We start from the raw sequence: 10,047 nt of genomic DNA on the forward strand, positions 1-10,047 counted from the left end.
GGTTTTGTTTGTGTTTTTGGGTTGTTCTCCCGCCCTGGCGGGGGGTCGGGCTAGAAGATCTATTAGGTCCCTTCCGACCCTGAAACTATGAAACTATGAAACACTGTCCCTTCGAAACGGCAAAACGGATGTCGAAATGAAACAGTGCTGTTTCGCACAGACGTATTGATCACTACCCACTAAGCCTGAAAATCCAGTCAACTTTCTATCCTCCTTACAGTCCATTCATCCAACCCATACTCCCTCAGCTTGTTTGCAATTATGCTGTGGGAGACCATATCAAAATCCTTGCTAAAGACAAGATATATCATGTCCTCTGCTTTCTCTGTATCCACAGAGCCAGTTACCTCATCATAGAAGGCAAACAGGTTGGTCAGTCATGACTTGCCCTTGGTGAATCCATGCAGACTGTTCTTAATCACCTTCTTCTCCTCCAAGTGCTTAGAAATGGATTCCTTGAGGACCTGCTCCATGATTTTTCTGGGGACTGACATGAGGCTGACTAGTCTGTATTTCCCTGGATCTTCCTTCCCTTTCTTAAAGATAGGCACTATATTTGCTGTTTTCCAATCACCTGGGACCTCCCCTGACTGCCACGAGTTTTCAAAGATAATGGCCAGCAGCTCTGTAATAACATCAGCCAACTCTTTCAGCACCCTCAGATACATTGCATCTGGCCTCATGGACTTGTGTATGCCAGCTTTTCTAAATAGTCCCTAAATTGTTGTTTCACCACTGCTGGCTGCTCATCTCCTCCCCAAACTGTGCTGCCATCTGGGAGCTGACCTTGCCTGTGAAGACTTGGGTGAAAAAGTCATTGAGCACTTCAGCCTTTTCTGCATCCTCTGTCACAAGGTTGCCTCCCCCATTCAGTAAGAGACCCACACTTTCCCTGGTCTTCCTCTTGTCACTGACATACTTGTAGAAACCCTGCTTGTTACCTTTCACATTCCTTGCTAGCTGCAACTCCAGTTGCACTTTGGTCTCCTGAATTCATCCCTGCAGGCCCGAGGAGTGCTCTTATACTCCTCCCTCGTCATCTGCCCAAGCTTCCACTTCTTGTAAGCTTCATTTTTGTATTTTAGCTCACCAAAGAGTTGTCAGCTAAGCCAAGTTGGTTGCCTGCCATATTTGCTATTCTTCCTGCACACCAGGATGGTTTGCTCCTGCACTCAGTAAGGTTTCTTTAAAATACAGCCAGCTCTGCTGGACTCCTTTCCCCCTTAGACTTGCCTATCAGTTCCCTGAGGGAGGCAGAGTCTGCTTTTCTGAAGTCCAGGGTCCTTACTCTGTGGCTCTCCATCCTTCTTTTCCTCAGGATTTTGAACTCAATCATCTTGCAGTTGCTGCTGCCCAAATTGCTATCCACCTCTACGTCCCCCACCAAATCTTCCCTATTGTGAGCAGCAGGTCAAGAGCATGGCCCCTAGCTCACTGCTTCAACACTTGCACCAAGAAGTTGTCTCCAACACTCTCCAAAAACTTCCTGGATCACCTGCGCACTGCTGTATTGCTCTACCGGAAGATGTCAGGATGACTGAAGTCCCCCATGAGAACCAGGGCCTGTGATCGGGAAACTTCCACTAGTTGTCTGAAGAAAACCTCATCCACCACTTCCCCCTGGTCTGGTGGCCTATAGCAGACCCCCCACCGCAACATCACCCTTGTTGCTCTCCCCTCTGACCCTAATACAGAGACTTTCAACAGGCCTATCACCAGCTCCATACTGGAGCTCTGAGCAATCATACAGATCTTTTATATACAGCACAACTCCTCTTCTTCTCCCCTGCCTGTCCTTCCTGAACAGTTTATACCCATCCATGACAATGCTCCAGTCATGCGAGCTCCCACCACGTCTCTGTTATTCCAATCATGTCATAGTGCCATGACTGTGCAAGGATCTCCAGTTGTTCCTGCTTGTTTCCCAGGCTCCATGCATTTGTGTACAGGCACCTGAGGTACCTAGTCAATTGCTCTGATTTCTCAGGAAGTATGAGAGCACCTCCTCTGTTGCCCACTCCTGTTTCCTCTTCCGCTAAGTCACCCGCTTCCCCACTTACCCCAGAGCTTTGGTCTCCATCCCCCAGCAAACCTAGTTTAAATCCCTCCTCACTTGGTTAGCAAGCCTGTCTGCAAAGATGCTCTTCCCTTTCTTTGTCAGATAGTTCCCATCTCTTCCCAGCAATCCTTCTTCTTTGAACATCCCATGATCAAAGAAGCCAAATCCCTGCTGGCTACACCATCTGCGAAGCCAAACATTGCAGGATGCACCTACTCCTGCCAGAGCCCTTCCCCTTGACCGGAAGGACACCACCTGAGCCCTTGTCCCCCTTCCCCCTTGCACTTAGAGCCCTGTAGTTACCCTTGATCTGTCCAAGGTCACCCCTGGCAGTATCATTGGTGCCCACACAGATGAGCAGCATGGGGTAGTAGTCAGAGGCCTGGATGAGTCTCACTAATCCTTCCACGACATCTCAGATCTGGGATCCAGGCAAGCAGCAGTCCTCCTGGAACAACAGGTCAGGCGGGCAGATGGATCCCTCCATCCCCCACAGAAGGGAGTCTCCAACCATCACCTGCTGTTGCTACCTCTTTGTGGCAGTGGTCTCTATCCTCCCCACCTAGGACTTCTGGCCTGTCCACTTCCACCAATGCAATGTGCTCTTCCTCCTTTGTTTCTAGCTCTCCACATCTATTCTCCAGGCAAACCACTGCAGGTGGAGATGTTGACTTCCTTTTGCTGCCAGATTAGCTGCCCCACAGTTCTCCCACAGCAAGACAGCACTCATTTGCCTTTCCCCCTTTGGCCACCCTTCAGAAATTTTGCAAGGTGGATGGAGGAAGTGAATATCCTGCAATGCCTTTTCAGGTAGATGCCTACTGCTGTCTTGGCAGAAATAAAGCAGTTTTTGCTCTTTCCACACTGCAGTCAAAAGGAGTATAAAAGGTCAGGTGTTTCTAAGGCAATCCTGCATAAGTGCCGGTAAAAGCTGATGAAGGTTTGCAATGTGCATTCAGTCTGGAAGTGGGACAACCCCATCCATCAAAGTTTGAAATGCAGTGAGCTTCAAAGGGAAGCCAAATATTGCAGCTATATGCTAGAATAAAACTCCCATTTCTACTTCTTGGGAAATGTATTGTAAGAAAAGCCTCCCCTGGAGCATTTCACTGACAGATGGACATGAGATGGGATGGCAGAATAGGAGTGGGAGGTCACTTTTTTAGCAGAAGCTACGATGCATTGAGAGGAATAAGCTGTTGCAGCCACTGTTCCATGATCCCACCCCTAATCACCACTGTCCTGCCATATACTTACTAGTTCAGGAACATGGCACTGGCAACTTTGAAAAGCCACACTATTGTGGGATTTAAAACGATAATGAGCTGAAAGCTAGGGGCTGGATTGTAGCAATGTCCTTACCCCAGGTCAGATCTGATTGAAAGAAGACTTCCAGAACCTTGGAAGAGGAGAGTCTGTAAAGTTTGCAGTTCAAACAGTGAGGGGAGGCAGAGGTTCAGATGGAGTGAAAAGAGAAGGGGAGAAATGAGTCTTTCTTTCATCAGTTAACAGCTAACAGGTGCAAAGTTTGAAGATAATTCTGCCTCCATCCCCATGGGAGATGAGATCTGGGAAAACTGCCAGTGAAGCAGCAACCAGAAGTTGATGAAATTCCTCCACAACAACCAACATAGGCATTGCATGATTTCATTCTGTCTCCTTTTAATTCAGGGGGTAGGTAATAAAAATGGGGTTTAGCAAAAAATAAAAAAAATTAAAATCTCATAGAAAGTTGCCACTTTGATTAAAAAAAAGATTTCAGGTTGTCAGTGAAAGTGACACTGAAAACAACACATTTTTGGTAAAAATATTTGGATTTTTGCTTCCTTCCTTCCTTCTGCCAAAAGCATTTTTTAAAGCCAAACATGTTTTTCTTTTAATCAAAAGCATTTTCAGGGGAGTCTAAAAAAAAATGGAAGTGTCTCATAATTTTCTTGCATAAAAATGTAATTTTTCAAACACTTTTAGTTATCAACCCATGATCTTTATTTTATACACATGATACTCTTGGCATAGCTTTCAGAAATGGTCACTGAGATGTTTTAACTTTGTATGAACTTAAAATGGATTAAAGCCAGGATTTGAGACGGTAGAGTAGAGTAGAGGAACAGTGTTGGGAGGGACCTCAGGGGTCATCTGGTCCAACCCCCTGCACAAATGCATGAAGGCTACTCCTAAATCACCCCCTGTTTATCTAAGCTCTTCTTGAAAACCTCCAGATGAGTCCACAGCTTCCCTAGGCAGTCTATTCCACTGCGTCATTGTTCTAGCAGTAAGGACATTTTTCCTGAGATCTAGTCTAAATCTACTTTGCTACATTTTAAGCTATTTCTTGTGTCCCACCCTCTTCAGTAATGGATAAAAGTTGTACTCCCTCTTTTTTATGGCAGCCATTCAAGTCGACCCTTAATTGCCATCTCCACAAGCTAAACATACTTAGTTCACACAACCATTCCTCGTACATCTTGCCTTTTTTATGCCTGCCTCTAAACACTCTCTAACTTTTCCACATCTTAAAATGTGGAGTCCAGAACTACACACAATATTCTAGATGAGGACTGGCCAGCCTCTGGCACAAGCACCAAAAGTGGCGTGGGCAGCCTCTGTGTGGCACCCCACAAATCAGGAAGGGGGCAGGCAGCACAGTGGCAGACAGAGCAGGAAGCAGAAAGCAAAGCAGCGAATCAGGCAGGGAGCATAGGGAAGGAAGCTGAAAGCAGAGCAGCAGATCAGGCAGGGGAAGCATATCAGAATAGCACTTGGCCAGGTTGTGGAACTATTCTGTGACATGTTGGCCAAAAGTAGTTGGACCCCTGTGCTCTTGATGAGCTCTAACCAGCACCAAATAAAGTGGTACTGTCAGTTCTCATGTTTTACACAGATTACACCTGTTTATGTGCCCAAATTGAATTTGTCTTTTTAACAACTGCATCAGCTTGCTGATTTATGCAGAGTGTGCTCCTCCATAACTGCAAGGTCCTTCTTAGCAACACTGCCACCCAGCCAGTTAACTCCCATTCTGTCTTTGTGCTTCCAATAATTCTTCCCTAGGTGCAGCACTGTGCATTTGTCCACAGTGAGCTTCATCATGTTGCCTCTGGCCCAGCTTTCCAACTCATCAAGATCCTTCTGAATCCTATTCCAGTGGGTATGCAGTCTTTTCCAGTTTCACTCAGGAAGCCCTATTCCAGCATTCAAAAAATGAATAAATATATTAAACAACACGGGACCCAAGAAAGATACCTGTGGAACCCGGCTCCAAACCTCCTGCCATTCCGACATTGATTCATTTATAATTTAGTTATTTATTTATCCGATGTATATGCCACCCTTCCCAACAAAGGCTTAGGGTGGTTTACAGTAGGAGGACAGAATAACTTATAAAATTACCCTTTGCCTGCAGTTACTCAGTTATCTTTCCAACATGTAGCAATTTTATTTAGTCCATTTTTCTCCAATTGGCTTATGAGAAGGTCGTGTGAATCTCCATCAAGTCTTCCTAAAGTACAAGTGAACTGTGTCTGCTGCCAGAGCCAACCCTAGGAGTGTCTGGGGCCTGGAGCATATCATCTTGTGCAGGGCCTGTGCGGGGGAGGGGAGGGTGGCAAGTGGCCGGAGTGCAGAGCAGGGTGGACAGGGGGAGGTGGTGAGTGGCCGTAGTGCAAAGCTGGCAGTGCACAGTGGCCGTGCTGAGTGGTGGCACCATTGTCACGTGCCTGTACAGCACTGTCCAGGGGCCCCCCAAATTGTGGGGCCCAAGGAGATCGCCTCAATTCGCCCTCCCCAAGGGGACAGCTCTGTCCACTGTGTTCCCTTCATCCATCCAACTAGTTTCTTTGTCAAAGAAGGAAATCAAGTTGATTCCTCATGATATGGACTGAGACTTGAGAAAGCAAGAATGATCCTCACAAACTCTGAACGTATGCTCTTTCCCTGTGGGCATTTATATAATGTATATGCCCAGACTATCTAGACACCTTACAGAATTATATTCTTTTAGTGGACACCTGCATTCTCTTTTTCGCATTATTTCTCCACTGTTGTTCTTGCAGGGGTTAGAGTCTCTCCTAATATAAATTGGCAGAAACTCTTCCAACTTCAATTGAGTTGTGCTACTTTACATCAGAAGAAAATTAAGCCTCTGAATATTAAATTAATCCATCATTCAATAGGTGACCAGATCACTGGAAAAATATATTCATATCTATATAGGGTAGAGAGGCAGGGATTTTTTGTGATATCTTTTATTATATCAACTGTAGAGTTAGAAGAGTTATTGGACAAGCTTTTTGGCAACAAGTGCCCTTCTTCAGCTCTCCAAATTAAGCAGCTGGTCCAATAAAAGACCATAAAAAACCTTGTCTCTCAGACATTTCCTGAACCATGAAGGCTATAACAACACTCCAACCCTACCTATATACGGTAGGAAATTTTAGTGGAAAAAAGGAGAAACTTCAAACACAACTTTTTTTGGCTTTGGTTTTCAAAACCAAAATAGAATGAAGTTTTCCAGCTTTTAAACCTCAACATTACCAGAAATGTTAGTTTTCATCTTTTCATATGAAAAAGTTAGTTTTTAATGTGAATTTATACCATTTATCCTCTAAATTTCCCATGAAAACGTTACCACCTTGCCCAGCCTTAGTTAATAAGCTTTAAGCAGTTCAGCTGGAAAGATGTTTCATGTTGCCTCTCCATGGGTGTGTCTACATGTGCATATCAATATGTGTAAATAAACTCTAGAGCTAATCACTCCGGAGTTTACTGTTCCCGGGCACACATCTTCATGCGCTCCTGGGACCACAGCCTGTTGAGCTGGGTTGGAGTAGTCCTGGCTGGCAGGGCGCCTGGGGGGGGGTCAGCATGCCAGCCCAGGGGGGCTCCCCCCAGATCAATGTGCTGTGGAGCGGCTGGCTGAGGCACTAGAGTAATTCAGTGCAGGACTAGCTGACAGGTAGCCCCTACACTGAAGCACACTCATGCCCCAGCCAGTTGGGGCAACATCTGTGTGTCAGGTGGACACTGGATATAGGTGCGCGCCTTTGCACCTGGTTGGCATTCACTGGTTCTCTCCCATGCATCTTGACCCTCCATTGGTCTAGTTGGGGTGACTCTTTCTTTCTCTATTCTTTCCTGCCATGACTTTGATGTTTAAGGGTATAAACGAAAAGGAAAGGGTGATAACTTCCCTGCCCCAGTGACTGACAGCTGGTTCACACTGTCGGGTTCCATGCCGGTGAAAGACAGAAAGAAAAAAATCCAAAAAAGAAAATTTGTTGGCCACGCCGAGTTCCCTTCCTGGTTGTCGGGGCTTGAGGTAACCCCTTTTGCTCTGCCCGCCTTTTCCAGGGCACTTGACTGTCGGTGCCACAGGCAAACGGGGTTGTTTTTTTTCTCTCTTCTAATTGCCGCCATGCCAGCTTAATTGACCGCCCGCAGCAATCGGTCAGGACCACAGATTAGGCAGGGAAAACGTTCCCCGCTCCCCTTCTCCACGTTGAGCTCTCCGCTTCCAAAACAGAGGCTCAGGGAAGTTCTTCTCCCGGACTCAGCTCCCCTCAGAACCAGGCTGCCGGGGTTGGGAGCAAATGAGGGTGGTTTTTCTGCTTCCACTCCTAATTGCCGCCGCACCAGCTTAATTGGCTGCCCACGGCAGTTAATCAGCACAAAAAATTTAAAAAAGCAGAGAGCAAGCGCGTCCCTTTCCTCTCTCTCTCTCTCTCTCTTTTTGCTTTTTTTATGAGGGCTCCTCCAAGTCCACAAGTCCAGATCGGTCTCTTGCCCCTTTCCCACGGACTTCAGTCTTGGGCCGGGTATGGCAACCGCTCTACCTGCCCATTGTCTTGCAAGTTCACTTGCCTCTCTCTCTTGGTTCCCTGCTCAGCCCCGGATATTGACTCAGCCACTGATTCCCGCCAATCTGCCTCACCTAGTGAGGTGGTAAAGTAGAGCTTGGGCAGATCGGGAGCTCCCGCTGTATTGTGGCTGTGTTATTCCCACTGGACCCATGCTCGTGGGCAGGGGGCCACCCCAGGTAAATATCCTACAGTTCTTCACACTGTGGAGTAAAAAATGCTGCAGCAGGGTCATACTTGTATTTACAAGTACTATCCTGGTGTGGAGTAAATTAGTTTACTCCAGCCTAAAGGGGGCGCATGTGTAGACGTGAGACATTTAGTGCACAGCTAATTAGCCAACTGTGCAGGAAACGTCTCATATAGACGTGCCTCATGTACCCCTTTCTGGGTCTGTAGCTTCATTTCCAGATGAGGTGCAATGGACCAGTGAGACAGATTCCCCTCTGTAGAGGAGGAAGTGAAGTCAACTGGGGAGCAACAGAGAGAGGAATGTACATTGTGCAGTTAAATGACTCTGAGGTTTTCACAGCATTTCTACAGCATCAGAAAGGGAGCAAGAGTAAGAAACTTTAATGGGGCTCTACATCAAAGTGTTTACTAGTTTCTCAGAACTACTCCATTTTCCCACTGGCAGCAAGTCTGCCCTGTATGCCTATAGCTTCAACCAGCATCTTTTCATGCAGGAGTGGATGTCTTTTAGTCTTGAGGCAGCAAGGGAATGGTGCTGTTGGCAACTGATCTATACTGAGGAGCATACAGGAATGTCCTCTGAGCACTGCTGGCGACAGAGGACTCTGAGCCTTATACACTTCTCCTGTGGCTTGACACAGATATTTAATAGGATGGAGAAACCCTGCAAGCCTTAAATTCTGAGACTCATTAAATCTTTGCCTTGGAGCCTGAATCCTGAACTAAGTACCTATCACATAGTTCACAGAAATTTATGAGAAGATAATGTTTTCATTGTAAATGAAAACTGCTAGGCTTTTTGGACTTGTATTTTGTCTGGATCTGGTCTTTTCCATTCCTAAATCACTCACCTAAGCAGAACTAAGGAGACCAGCCTGTACCACCAGGGTTTTTATAAATCTTTCCGTTTCATTTACATCAGCATTTTAATCCTCATTTAGGAGGAAGGACAGTCCGAAGAGGACCAGGTGATGTGAACATTGCTCTGAAACCAAATGAGATGGAGCATGTCTGGATGATCATCCTGTAGAGGTCAACAATTTGCTGTTTTCAGTATTCATATATTTAAAAAAAAGAAATACATTTTCTAATCCATCTGGTTCTAAAGATGTCTTCTCTCATACAACAAGTATTCCTAAATACTGAAAAGAGCCAGGCACATGGATTCTCCTCTATTGTACAGTACCATTATCTTCATCTGCAGACAGATGTGCCCCTATCTAGCAAAAAGGCAAATGCAAACTCCCCTCATTCTTAATAAGTGATTAATTTCAAAGCCTACTTTGACCGTTCAAAACCTAAGGGACTCATTCTAATTTATCCTAAACTAAAACATCCATTTCTGGTAATATGAATATATCTACAACCTATAGTGTCATATTCTTGTTTAGTCTCTGAGGGACATGGGGCTGTACCCTATAGCGCTAAATCACTGCTAAATTTATGGTAGGTTCAGCATAGTTAGTAATGTAAAAAGGAAAAAAAAAGTCCACTGCAAATTTATTCTGAGGGATGTGACACTGGGCTGCATAAATCTTGATCTTCCTGGTAAATACAAAAATTTCCAGTAAGTGAAAGGCACAGCTGTGTTGTAGGGAAGAGAAACCAGGAAGACTGTCTTGTATGGAGAAGAAACTAAGAAAGTTTCCAGATTGGAAGCTAAACCCAAGACTGAATTCACACGCAGCAGAACAGCACTGAAAGCCTGCCTTCTGCAAGAGGGACAGTGAGTAGAAAATTGGAGTAACTGCAAGCCCAATCCATCACCAGCCCTCACCAAAGCCCCAAAGGCAAGGGAAGGTAAGACCAAGCCTCTGAGAACCTGTCACTAAACAGCTTTGGGACAAAGTAGGGATGGCTTAAGATAGCTTGGCATGTGGGAGGTGAAAAACAAACCTTGTCAATCAGTGCGTGGGCCTGATCGTAAATCTGCTTTGCCTG

The 10,047-nt window shown here is 45.7% G+C and overlaps 1 protein-coding gene across 1 annotated transcript in view; it reads right to left on the bottom strand.

Annotated features, from left to right (window-relative positions):
* The window catches only part of EPHB1 (EPH receptor B1), a 365,941-nt gene extending 363,551 nt beyond the window's left edge, over positions 1-2,390 (bottom strand). The window contains exon 1 of the mRNA XM_006021000.1: positions 2,363-2,390. The gene's annotated coding sequence lies outside the window, so the exon portion shown is untranslated. The remainder of the gene's footprint in view (positions 1-2,362) is intronic.
* Between the last annotated feature and the right edge of the window lie 7,657 nt (positions 2,391-10,047).

Source organism: Alligator sinensis, unplaced genomic scaffold, assembly GCF_000455745.1.
Source record: "Alligator sinensis unplaced genomic scaffold, ASM45574v1 scaffold1086_3, whole genome shotgun sequence".
NCBI classification, from domain to species: Eukaryota; Metazoa; Chordata; order Crocodylia; family Alligatoridae; genus Alligator; species Alligator sinensis.